Here is a 14,133-nt window from a genome sequence, read left to right on the forward strand (position 1 = left end):
TGAATGACGGGTCGCCACTGCATAGGACCCACTAATAATTTTATTATTTTATCAAAATAGTTTAAGCTGCTTCTTTGGAATAATCACCAATCAAGTCAGTCTATGAAAAGGCCCTTTTTGTTACAAAATTTAACCAGAACCATGCATAATGCACATTCACTAATAATGACTAACTTCTTGTTGCATGCATTATAGAAAATGAACACAGGTCTCATGAAACAATCTCTCAAGCGCAAGCCCACGTGCTAGTGAGTAAGTAACCAGCTAATCTTTTTTACTTCAAGTTTAGCCAACTTGGATCTATTTGCTAGCTAACAAGGCAGAACAGTTGAATTTGTCATGAACACACCCTTCTGTCCATCTCCAACTGTTTGAACAGCATGCTAGCCTGTCCTCTTTGTCCAGATGTTGAAATCAAGTGGCCTACCTTATTTTTCAGAATGAGAACGAGTTGCCAATTCCTTATACAAATGCATATTTCTATGCTTATTGCACATTTATAAAACACAGACTAGACAGCTAGTATAACAGTCTTTGGCTAAAACGCTGCTAGCAGTACGTGGTACTGCAATGACGCACACCACAAACTGAGCATTCATTTTCCAGACCCAATGATCACTGATACTCCAGTTTTAGTAGTTAAGGGTTAACTTCTCCTCTGTTACAGTAATGTCTCAATGTGTTTCGGTGTCCATATGACCAGTTATGTTGAAACAAACTTCAAATGCAAATAGTGAGTTGAAACCGCTTGTCAGAGAGGAAGAAGTGATCTCTCATCTTTGTTGTTGTGAGTGGCAGAAGGAGGGGATTGGTGTGTGTGGAAGGAAAGAGGAAGAGGCGAAGCAAGTTGTTTCACTCTCACCAAAATCTGTCAAAAATTATCCAAATGCATTTCTACGGGCATATTTTGTACCTAAGCTTGTCACCTGTCTTCCCGCCTTTGGGACAATGACTCCCATTGCTAGGGCAAAGACATGAGCATATCATGAGCATATCAAAAACATGAATTTGAATTCATCAAATTAATTCAATATATCGCCCAGCCCTAGAAAGAGGTATGAGCAATGAGCAATGTGGTTCAGAAAGATCAAAGCTACTATAGCTGGCAATGACAGCTAGCTGGTTTAGAAAGTACGGTAGGGGATTATACTTTCATGACTTCAATTACGGTATACCTGCCTGACTGAAATTGAGGTTGATGCATTTTGCATGTTTCTATGTCAATATCATGTAATAAGCCCATGATAAAAATGCTCTGGATAAAAGCATCGACTAAATGACCAAAATATAAATGTAAAATGAATATTGCATGCTGGGTGTTATTCTAATGAGCTCATCCCTCAAACAAGACAAACTCTTTGACCAAACAAAATATGGTCAGTTAATTTCTATATTAATTAATCTTGTGCACATAAAGTTCCGCCGAGTTAAGTAAATTCTACAACAGACAATTACATTCCACCATAAAACATGAATAGTTTGTGTAACGTTGCAAAATTTAAGGGAAGCCGAAATCACTTTTATCAGTGTTAGCAGTTGATGTTATTCTGTAACAACACAGATCTCAAAGCAAATCAGGTGGAGGAAAATATATTTATTCAAAGAGAACAAATCATAGTTGTTATGCTGGAAAGTAGATGGTTGAGGTTTACTCTTCCCTGTCCTCAGTGTTTTGTCCACTGAACAAAGAGACAGGATGTAGTTTATACCCAAGCCTAGCCTGTGGTTGACCATTTAGAAGTCCTTGCAGTAAAATTGGACCAATGACCAAATACCAAGTATCCCGTTTCAGGCTCAATGTATAGACAGTTTGGAGCAATGAGAACTTGCCACATGTAGCTATGAGTCCCGGACTGAAATTCCTACACAAATCCGAAACAGATGTTGAACTGAAAAACACTAGTTGCATTGCTCTCTAGCCCTCTTGACCTCAAGTCTTCTGCATTGTGTTTTTATCTTAGAATATTCTTACATCAGTGTACCTCGCACTTAAACACTGTCAGAGCCTAAGCATGTTGATGTATTGTATATATATGTTTATTCCACTGTACTGGCAAAATATTTTTATTTTTATACAGTGCATTCGAAAAGTATTCAGAACCGTTGACTTTTTCCACATTTTGTTATGTTACAGCCTTATTCTATAATTGACAAAATGACTACAAATCCTCATCAATCTACACCTTATCCCATAAGGACAAAGCAAAAACAGGTCTTTACAAATTCATGCAAATGTATTACATATAAAAAACAGAAATACCTTATCTACATAAGGATTCAGAACCTTTGCTATAAGACTCAAAATTAAGCTCAAGTGCATCCTGTTTCCATTGATCATCCTTGAGATGTTTCTACAACTTGATTGGAGTCCACATGTGGTAAATTCAATTAATTGGACATGATTTGGAAAGGCACACACCTGTCTATATAAGGTCCCACAGTTGACAGCGCATGTCAGAGCAAAAACCAAGCCATGAGGTCAAAGAAATTCTCCGTAGAGCTCAAAAACAGGATTGTGTCGAGGCACAGATCTGGGGTAGGGTATCAAAAAAGGTTTACAGCATTGAAGTTCCCCAAGAACCAAGTGGCCGCCATCATTCTTAAATGGAAGAAGTTTAGAACCACCAAGACTCTTCCTAGAACTGCCTGCCCGACCAAACTGAGCAATCGGGGGAGAAGGGCCTTTGTCAGGGAGGTGACCAAGAATCTAATGGTCACTCTGAGAGAGCTCCAGAGTTCCTCTGTGGAGATGGCAGAACCTTCCAGAAGGACAACCATCTCTGCAGCACACCACCAATCAGGCATTTATGGTAGAGTGGCCAGACGGAAGCCACTCCTCAGTAAAAAGGCACATGACAGCTCGCTTGGAGTTTGCCAAAAGGAGCCTAAAGAGTCACAGACCATGAGACACAAGATTCTCTGATCTGAAGAAACAGAGATTGAACTATTCGGCCTGAATGCCAAGAGTCACGTCTGGAGGAAATCTGGCTCCATCCCTACGGTGAAGCATGATGGTGGCAGCATCATGCTGTGCGGATGTTTTTCAGCGACAGGGACTGGGAGACTAGTCAGGATCGAGGGAAAGATGAACAGAACAAAGTACAGAGAGATCCTTGATGAAAACTTGCTCCAAAGTGCTCAGGACCTCAGACTGAGGCGAAGGTTCACCTTCCAACAGGACAACGACCCTAAGCACACAGCCAAGACAACGCAGGAGTGGCTTCGGGACAAGTCTCTGAATGTCCTTCAGTGGTCCAGCCAGAGCCCGGACTTGAACCCGATCAAACATCTCTGGAGAGACCTGAAAATAGCTGTGCAGCAACACTCCCCATCCAACCTGACAGAGCTTGAGAGGGTCTGCAGAGAAGAATGGGAGAAACTCCCCAAATACAGGTGTGCCAAGCTTGTACCCAAGAAAACTCGAGGCTGTAATCGCTGCCAAAGGTGCTTTAACAAAGTACTGAGTAAAAGGTCTGAACACTTATGTAAATGTGATACCAGTTCTTTGATTGCAAAAATTTCTAAACACCTGTTTTTGCTTTGTCATTATGGGGTATTGTGTGTAGAATGATGAGGGTAAAAATTGATTTAATCAATTTTAGAATAAAGCTGTAACGTAACAAAATGTGGAAAAAGTCAAGGGGTCTGAATACTTTCCGAATGCACTGTATATAATACAGTATACATATGCAGTATGTGCAGTATATATGCATTGCTCCAAAATGCTCAATAGACTTCTGTAACTCAGTTGAACAGTACAAGCAAATGAACACAGACAATTGTAAATTTTACCAAGACACAGAATATGTACATCTCAACCCATTGAATCTCAGACTCACAGAGCTGAAGTTGAGCTCTCAAAAAAGGGACAAATTGCCAAAGGTTCCATAAGTACACTACATGACCAAACGTATGAGGACACCAGCTCGTCGAACATCTCATTCCAAAATCATGGGCATAAATATGATCCCCACTTTTCTGCTTGAACAGCCACCACTCTTCTGGGAAGTTTTTCCACTAGATGTTGGAACATTGCTGCGGGGACTTGCTTCCATTCATCCACAAGAGCATTAGTGAGGTCGGGTACTGGCTTTGCAGTCAACGTTCCAATTCATCCCAAAGGTGTTCGATGGGGTTGAGGTCAGGGCTCAGTCAACGTCTTCCACAACGATCTCGACAAACGATTTCTGTATGGACCTCGGTTTGTGCACAGCGGCATTGTCATGCTGAAACAGGACTTTTAAAAACCTTTATTTAACTAGGCAAGTCAGTTAAGAACAAATTCTTATTTACAATGACGGCCTAGGAACATTGGGTTAACTGCCTTGTTCAGGGGCAGAACGACAGATTTTTACCTTGTCAGCTCTGGGATTTGATCTAGCAACCTTTCGGTTACTGGCCCAACGCTCTAACCACTAGACTACCTGCCGCCCCAAACGGCCATCCCCAAACTGTTGGAAGCACAGAATTGTCTGGAATGTCATTATATGCTGTAGCGTTAAGATTTCCCTTCACTGGAACTAAGGGGCTTAGCACAGACCATGAAAACAGCCCCAGGTCATTAGTCCTCCTCCACCAAACTTTACAGTTGGCACTATGCATTCGTACAGTTAGCTTTCTCCTGGAATCTGCCAAACCCAGATTTGTCCGTCGGACTGCCAGATGGTGAAGCATGATTCAGAATGCGTTTCCACTGCTCCAGACTCCAATGGCTGCGAGCTCTACACCAATCCAGCCGACGCTTGGCATTGTGCATGGTGATCTTAGACTTGTGTGCGGCTGCTCGGACATGGAACCCCATTTCATGAAGCTCCCAACGAACAGTTATTGTGCTGACATTGCTTCCAGAGGCAGTTTGAAAGTCAGTAGTGAGTGTAGCAACCGAGGACAGACGATTTTTATGCGCTACGCGCTTAAGCACTCGGCGGTCCCATTCTGTGAGCTTGTGTTGCCTAACACTTCGAGTATGAGCCGTCGTTGCTCCTAAACGTTTCCACTTCACAATAACAGCACTTACAGTTGACTGGGGCAGCTCTAGCAGGGCAGAATTTTGACAATCTGACTTTTTGGAAAGGTGGCATCCTATGACAGTGCCACGTTGAAAGTTACTGAGCTCTTCAGTAAGGCTATTGTACTGACAATATTTGTCTATGGAGATTACATGGCTGGGTGCTCAATTTTATAGACTTGTCAGCAACGGGTGTGGCTGAAATAGCTGAATCCACTAATTTGAAGGGCTGTCAACATACTTTTGTATATATAATGTATCTTAAAACAAGCAACAATTCCTTCATATCAAAACAGTAGGGCTTGAGACTTGCATAGGAGGCGACAGGAGCAGATAGGAGCCCAGTAATAGAGGGAAGTTGAAGGAGAGCACATGCAGGTAGAGCTGATGACAAGGTTCAGAGAGGAACAAGCTTTTCTGTTTGATTAGATCGTTTGCGTTTATCAGGAAATTTCAAGAGGACCAGCGACATATCCGGGAGGTCACAGGATCGAGCAGGTTTTATGGATATAAAGATATAACCATAACCTCATTCCTAAGAGCTAGTTGACATGCAGCATTCACCGTTGTTAAGTTTATTGAGAGAAACGCTGTACTCACTGGTTTCCCATTGCTGCGCAGTGGACAGAAGAAACACACACATACAGAGAAGTGCTGTCATGTATGAGGAGGTTTGACAAAATGGGACTATCTGAAACCTGTGACCTCACAGGCTTGCAGCAAAAGAGAGTGCCATTTTAGATGTACTCAAACTACACACACACACACACACACACAAAGTAGATGGGCCCATTGGCTCATCACCCATTGGCTCATCTTCAGTGCACTCATAAGCGCTCTTGCTTAATTAATCTTGATCTTAATCTTTTTTTCGTCCAAGGTGGCTCAGCAGTTCAGACGTCTTTTTCTGTTCCGTATTGTTCGTGTCCTGTATATATATATATTTACACCTTTCTTCGCATATCTTTTATCTATTTTATTATCCAAGAACTCAACTACAAAAGCTTTCCTGCAAAAGCTTTCCTGCAACCCGCTTCACCAATTACAAAAAGTATTATTTACCTCAATCTGAAAATCCATCGTGGAAGCTAGCCAGGGGCTAATTCAGAAGCTAGCCTGAAAGCTAACCGGAAGCTACTCCGATAGCTAGCCAGAAGCTAATCTGTAGCTGCCCCGAAATTAGCCGGTTTGCTGGCTAGCGTTGGTGTTTCAGCTGCCCACGTTTAGTGGGTCATCAGCTAATTCCTTAGCTCCGATAATCTACCGGCACTTTTGTGCAACGCGACTCGGACCGGAGCATTCCGGGACTCTTTTTCTCTCTCAGTTTCCCCGGATTCCAGCCGCAGGCTCTGGACACTTGTACCTTGATTTCGCAGCTAGCTAGCTGCAAACCGTGTGACATTGGCTTACGTCGACCCGGAGCAAACTCTAATCATTCTGGAGCTAGCCAGCTGGAGTTCCATCACCATCGGACCCGTTTCTTTTGTTGCTGCTGCAGATACGAACCCCACCGGGCCTTCACGACTGACTGCCGCGACTGACTGCCGACGTTATCTGCCCGAGGGATTTATCCAACTGGCACCTCCGTCCCGACGTTACCTGAACGCTCATCTGAGGCCCGCTAATCGTTAGCTGTCTTATCGGCTGCTATTTGAACAAGTATATTGGACAACTATTATTATTATTATTATTTATTTATTTTATTTTCCTTGGGTCACTTATATCTATTTTGCCAATTTGGTTGATCCCCTCTACCACACGGAACCCACTACACGGAACCCCACTAACCTACCGACGGAAACGCACGAGGTATCTACAAACAGACCTCCATCCTATGCTGCTACCGATAGCCATATCCCGGCCAGCTGTCTGGATCGCCACGACCCAACCAACCTCTACTCACTGGACCCTTATTGATCACTCGATTAGCATGCCTCTCCTTAATGTAAATATGCCTTGTCCATTGCTGTTCTGGTTAGTGTTTATTGGCTTATTTCACTGTAGAGATTCTAGCCCTGCTCGCTATACCATATCCAACTCTCAGTTCCACCACCACCACATATGCGATGACATCACCTGGTTTCAATGATGTTTACAGAGACAATATCTCTCTCATCATCACTCAATACCTAGGTTTACCTCCACTGTATTCAATCCTACCATACCTTTGTCTGTACATATTCCTTTAAACTATTTTATTGCCCCCAGAAACCTCCTTTTACGCTCTGTTCCGGACGTTCTAGACGACCAATTCTCATAGCTTTTAGCCGTACCCTTATCCTACTCCTCCTCTGTTCCTCTGGTGATGTAGAGGTGAATCCAGGCCCTGCAGTACCTGGCTCCACTCCTATTCCCCAGGCGCTCTCTTTTGATGACTTCTGTAACCGTAATAGCCTTGGCTTCATGCATGTAAACATTAGAAGCCTCCTCCCTAAGTTTGTTTTGTTCACTGCTTTAGCACACTCTGCCAACCCGGATGTTTTAGCCGTGTCTGAATCCTGGCTTAGAAAGACCCCCAAAATTCAGACATTTCATCCCCAATTACAAGATTTTCAGACAAGATAGAACGGCCAAAGGGGGCGGTGTTGCAATCTACTGCAAGACTGCCTGCAGAGTTCTGATTATAACTATCCAGGTCTGTTCCCAAACAATTTGAACTTCTACTTTTAAAAATCCACCACTCTCTAAAAAACAAGTCTCTCACCGTTGCCGCCTGCTATAAGAACCCTCTGCCCCCAGCTGTGGCTCTGGACACTATATGTGGAAACTGATTGCCCCCCATTCTATCTTCAGAGCTCGTGCTGCTAGGCGACCTAATTTGAACATGCTCAACACCCAGCCACCCTACAATCTAAGCTTGATGCCCTCAACCTCACACAAATTATAAATGAACCTAACCAGGTACCACCCAATTCCGTAACACGGGTACCTCATAGATATCATCCTAACAAACTTGCCCTCCAAATACACTCTGCTGTTTTCAACAAGACTCAGCGATCACTGCCTTCATTGCCTGCATCCGTATGGGTCAGCGGTCAACGACCTCACACTCATCACTGTCAAACGCTCCTTGAAACACTTCAGCGAGCAGGCCTTTTAATCGACCTGGCCGGGTATCCTGGAAGGATTTGATCTCATCCGTCAGTAGAGTGCTGCTGGTCATTTTTTAAAAATGCCTTCCTCACCATCTTGAATAAGCATGCCCCATTCAAGAATTTAGAACCAGGAACAGATATAGCCTTGGTTCTCTCTGACCTGACTGCCCTTAACCACCAGAAAAACCTCTATGGCGTTCTGCATTAGCATCGACAGCCCCGTGATATGCAACTTTTCAGGGAAGCAGAAACCAATATACACAGGCAGTTAGAACAGCCAAGGCTAGCTTTTTCAAGCAGAAATTTGCTTCTGCAACACAATTCAAAAAGTTCTGGGACCCGTAAAGTCCATGGAGAATAAGAACACTCTCCCAGCTTCCAACCGCTCTGAAGATAGGAAACACTGTCCCACCGACAATCCACTATAATTGAGAATTTCAATAAGCATTTTTCTACGGCTGGCCATGCTTCCACCTGGCTACCCTACCCCGGACAACAGCATGCCCTCCCCTCTGCTACTCGCCCAAGCTTCCCCATTTCTCTCTCCCAAATACAGTCAGCTGATGTTCTAAATGAGCTGCAAATCTGGACCCTTACAATCAGCCGGGCTAGATAATCTGGACCCTTTCTTTCTAAAACTATCTGCTGAAATTTTGCACCTATTACTAGCCTCTCAACCTCTTTTCGTGTCGTCTGAGATCCCCAAGATTGGAAAGCAGCTGCGGTTATCCCCTCTTCAAAGGGGGGACACCCTTGACCTAACTGCTACAGACTATATCTATCCTACCTGCCTTTCTAAGGTCTTCGAAAGCCAGTCAACAACCAGATTACGACCATTTCGAATCCCACCACACCTTCTCCGCAATGCAATCTGGTTTCAGAGCTGGTCATGGGCACCTCAGCCACGCTCAGGTCATAAACGATATCGATACCGCCATCGATAGGAAACATATCTGTGCAGCCCGTATTCATTGACCTGGCCAAGGCCTTTGACTCTGTCAATCACCACATCCTCATTGGCAGACTCGACAGCCTGGTTTCTCTAATGATTGCCTCGCCTGGTTCACCAGCTACTTCTTGATCGAGTTCGTGTGTCAAATCGGAGGGTCTGTTGTCCGGGCCTCTGGCAGTCTCTATGGGGGTGCACAGGGTTCAATTCTTGACCGACTCTCTTCTCTGTTTACATCAATGATGTCGCTCTGTGCTGCTGGTGATTTCTCTGATCCACCTCTACGCAGACGACACTATTCTGTATACTTCTGGCTTCTTTGACACTGTGTTAACAACCCTCCAGGCCGAGCTTCAATGCCATACAATCTCTCTTCCGTGCGTCCAACTGCTCTTAAATACAAGTAAAACCAAATGCATGCTCTTCAACCGATCGCTGCTGCTCCTGCCCGCCTGTCCAACATTACTACTTTGGACGGCTCTGACTTAGAATATGTGGACACCTACAAATACCTAGGTGTCTGGTTAGACTGTAAACTCTCCTTCCAGACTCACATCAAACATCTCCAATCCAAAGTCAAATCTAGAATTGGCTTCCTATTCCGCAACAAAGCATCCTTTACTCATGCTGCAAACATACCCTTGTAAAACTGACCATCCTACAATCCTCGACTTCGGTGATGTCATTTACAATAGCCTCCAACCTACTCAATAAATTGGATGCAGTCTATCACAGTGCCATCCGTTTTGTCACCAAAGCCCAATATACTACACCACTGCGACCTGTACACCTCTCGTTGGCTGGCCCTCGCTTCATACTCGTCGCCAAACCCACTGGTTCCAGGTCATCTACAAGACCCTGCTAGGTAAAGTCCCCCTTTATCTCAGCTCGCTGGTCACCATAGCAGCACCTACCTGTAGCCAGCGTCCAGCAGGTATATCTCTCTAGTCACCCCAAAACCAATTCTTCCTTTGGACGCCTCTCCTTCCAGTTCTCTGCTGCCAATGACTGGAACGAACTACAAAAATCTCTGAAACTGGAAACACCTATCTCCTCACTAGCTTAAGCACCAGCTGTCAGAGCAGCTCATAGATTACTGCACCTGTACATAACCCATCTACAATTTAGCCCAAACAACTACCTCTTTACCTACTGTATTTATTTATTAATTTATTTTGCTCCTTTGCACCCATTATTTCTGTCTCTACTTTGCACTCTCTTCCACTGCAAACCAACCATTCCATTGTTTTTATTTTATTTATTTTTTTATTTATTTATTTTTTTACTTGCTGTGTTGTACTACTCACTCGCTCATGGCCTTTTATATTTTTATTTATTTATACATATATTTGTTTGCCTTCACTCCCTTATCTCACCTCACTTGCTCACATTGTATATAGACCTATTTTTTTTTTTTTTTTTTTTTTTTTTTTCACTGTATTATTGACTATATGTTGTTACTCCATGTGTAACTATGTGTTGTTTGTATGTGTCGAACTGCTTTGCTTTATTTGGCCAGGTCGCAATTGTAAATGAGAACGTGTTCTCAATTTGCCTACCTGGTTAAATAAAGGTTAAATAAAAATAAAAAATAAAAATATTAGCCTTCAGTAACATGCAATGCAAACTAATTTATATGAACCTCATCACTGAGTACAATCTGTCTTTAAAAGATTTCCCAGCTTATTGCTCTTTATTATATAGTCATCACTCACTTACTGATACAGATCTTTCCTGATTACACACTTTCCATAAATGATGTGTGTTTAGTTTGTCATATCAATGTGTGTGTTGTTGTGTGTTGTGTGTGTGGGTGTGGTGTGTGTGGTGTGTGTGTGTGTGTGTGTGTGTGTGTGTGTGGTGTGTGTGTGTTGTTGTGTGTGTGTGGTGTGTGTGTGTGGTGTGTTGTGTGTGGTTGATCCGGAGGACGCAGTCCAGAGAATAGGGACAGAGGTGCGCAGAGGAACAATGGCAATTGAGGTTACACAAAGTAACAAAAATAAAACAAATCTGGTTAAAAACATGGTAAATTATAAAAATCCTTCAATTTTTTTATGGCAATAAACATGCTATACGTTTTCACAATCGCTCTAGCCTAACATAGCAACTCCAGACAAGTCTTGAGAAAATCCATGGTGTATCCCCAGTCGCTTTTATCCACTTTAGTGAAAACACCTTCATATGTTTGGTCTATTGATATAACTTTACATCCAGTGGGGGCTCCTCAGCGGAGGAAGGGGAGGACCATCCTCCTCAGTGAATTTCATAAAAATAAAAATAGGTTATCCTGTTTAGATAAAACTATACTTAATATATTAATGTCACCAAATAATGGATTAAAACACACTGTTTTGCAATGAAGGTCTACAGTAGCCTCAACAGCACACTCTGGGGTCGCACCATGGTGTATCCAGAGGAGGACAGAAACTAGCTGCCCTACGGCTAAACAATGGTGCTACCCCAGAGTGTGCTGTTGAGGCTACAAAATCTATGAGGCTAATGGTTCTCACCCCCTTCCATAGACTGACAAAGTATTTATGACGACTTCCGGAGGATGTCCTCCAATCTTTCAGAGCTCTTGCGGCATGAACTGACATATTGTCCACCCAATCAAATGATCAGAGAATGACTGAAAGAATAACCTACAGCTAGCTAGCACTGCATAAAATGTGGAGAGTAGTTGACTCAAAGAGAGAAAAAGACAATAGTTGAGCAGTTTTTAACAAATTATTTATTCAAAAATGAACGACAAGCAAGAGAGAGATAGAGAGCTAATTATATTTAGGTTTATTTTTTTCCACTTTCACTTTCACTTACTTAGCTAGCGAATGCAGCTAGCTAGTTTATCCTACTCAAACACCTGGCTCAAACAGAGACGGATTGTTAGCTAGCTGGAACTCTTCCAAGTCAAGGTAAGATTTAGTTGTATTAATTTATTGCCACCAGGGAATTCCAGTGTAACTACTAAACTGCTTGCTGTACACTGTACTGCATAATTGTAGCATGTTTAGTAACGCATTTAGATCTAGTAGCTATGTTGACTATGATATTAGCTAATATGGTGACAACGGTGTAGGCTGTGTGTACCGGTTAGAAGTTATGGTATGAAGGTTTTGCTTAGAATGTTTTTTTAGCCTGGTCACAGACAGCTGTTATTTTTTTATTTAAATTATATTTAACTAGGCAAGTCGGTTAAGAACAAATTCGTATTTACAATGACGGCCTACCCCGGCCAAACCCTAACCCAGACAACACTGGGCCTAGTTGTGCGCCGCCCTATGGGACTCCCAATCACGTCCGGTTGCACTGAAGTCCACAAGCAAAGGGAAAAGGTGAGAGGAGGAGAGCGCGTAGATGTGAGAAGGAATTATACAACGAGCATTATTCATTGATATGCTGCAACATCTACTCTGCCTCTTTCCATTCGTTTTGGCAGAGGCTGAGGCTTACGTACAGGAGAGCAAGTGACAACATCTGACTTTTTTCTCCGTTTTTTTTCTCTTTTGTCTCTTCATTCCAACCGATTCTGTTGAAAAACTTTTCTTAAATGGAAGCAAACGAAACGGGGATAAGCATACCTTAATTTGTCCAAAATAAACTCTCATTTGCAACTGTTTGGACTAATTACACCCTAAATCAGATAGATGAAGGCAAGAGAGTGCAAGGCGGTATTGAATGTGTCACTGGCTTTCACCTTGATTAATAAAATGCTTATTTTATTTTAGGCTAGGTTGTAGAAACCTCATGATGGGTATAGGTAAAATGTTAGTATCATGTAGTAGCCTAAGCCTATCAATTTCACATTGAGCTGGGTGAATGGAATATGAATGACAGTCATCCAATATCCTGTAATAGAAATAAGATCATGCTCCCCCCCCAAAAAACTGTTTACACCCTATGACAAAAAGGCAAGAGCATGTAGGCTAGCCTAACTGATACATCCACATTGAGAGCTGCAACATCACAGTGTCTCTGTGTTACAGTAACATCTCACTGTCCACTCACAAATATCACATTCTCCTTGTCATGAAATAACTATCTTTGTCTGAACCACAAGCTCATCAGGGACACCGGTGTCTATGACACTAAGCAAATCCCTTTCAAAATGAGCTTTTTAATTGATAAGCCGCATTCTCCTTCCGAGCTGGCTCATGGAACTGGAGCGAGGATGTATGTTTGTGTGTGTGTGTTGGTGTGTGGTGTGTGTGTGTGTGTGTGTGTGGTGGTGTGTGTGTGTGTGTGTGTGTGTGTGTGTGGTGTGTGTTGTGTGTGTGTATAATAGACTGTATAAAAATTATGAGCGCTTGAAGGAGAGAGAGAGAACGCAAGCAGAAGACAAAAATACCTCAAGCATTCTAGTTAAGTAAGACACTAAAATGGGAAAATTGTTACAATAAGTTATAATACATTTATGAGGACCTACACTCTAAAATGTCAATGATAACTTTGATGGAAAATTAAACACTACTATCAGTTTATACTCTTTCTATTGGTTTGCACACACTCCATCAGTGGCCTCTGATCTCTAGTGAAAAATATGCTTAGTACCATAAACCAATATGCCCGCAACTCTTTAGTATCTGGGCTATGTAAATGCTAATGTTAAACACTGGCATGCATATTAATATGAATGAACGTTCCATATGATGGGGCACTGTCTGTCTCGTAGCTTGTTTCAGTCTGAGAGGTCAACCAGCTGCGAAACAATTACTTTCAATACATTATTAATTTAAACTATTACGAAACTATAGTTATAAAGGGAATAAACTATTTAGGCTATGGTTTAACATTTCAACTAGGTTTTTTATTGTCAATCAGGCAGACCAGAAACGTAAACTATTCTCGCATTCAGGCCATTTTTCCATATAGCGACTACATCTGAATTATACATTTGAATTATGACAGACATTATAATAATGTCCACACAATGTTCTAATCAACATAACAGAGATTCTTACCTGTGAATTGTACGATTTCAAAGGTTGTTCCTTTCTTACTGTTTCACCAATGTTGGACTCGCGTCGCTCGCGGAAAAACTGGATTCGAAACCTCCAACAGCACTCTCATGACGTCAGGGCAAT

General features: G+C 42.4%; 1 protein-coding gene across 1 annotated transcript in view; it reads right to left on the bottom strand.

Annotated features, from left to right (window-relative positions):
• The window catches only part of LOC111969967 (calcium/calmodulin-dependent protein kinase type 1), a 105,873-nt gene extending 91,771 nt beyond the window's left edge, over positions 1-14,102 (bottom strand). Inside the window, exon 1 of the mRNA XM_023996387.2 lies at positions 14,011-14,102. The gene's annotated coding sequence lies outside the window, so the exon portion shown is untranslated. The remainder of the gene's footprint in view (positions 1-14,010) is intronic.
• Between the last annotated feature and the right edge of the window lie 31 nt (positions 14,103-14,133).

The sequence above is a fragment of the Salvelinus sp. IW2-2015 genome, linkage group LG11 (genome assembly GCF_002910315.2).
Source record: "Salvelinus sp. IW2-2015 linkage group LG11, ASM291031v2, whole genome shotgun sequence".
Taxonomy (NCBI): Eukaryota; Metazoa; Chordata; class Actinopteri; order Salmoniformes; family Salmonidae; genus Salvelinus; species Salvelinus sp. IW2-2015.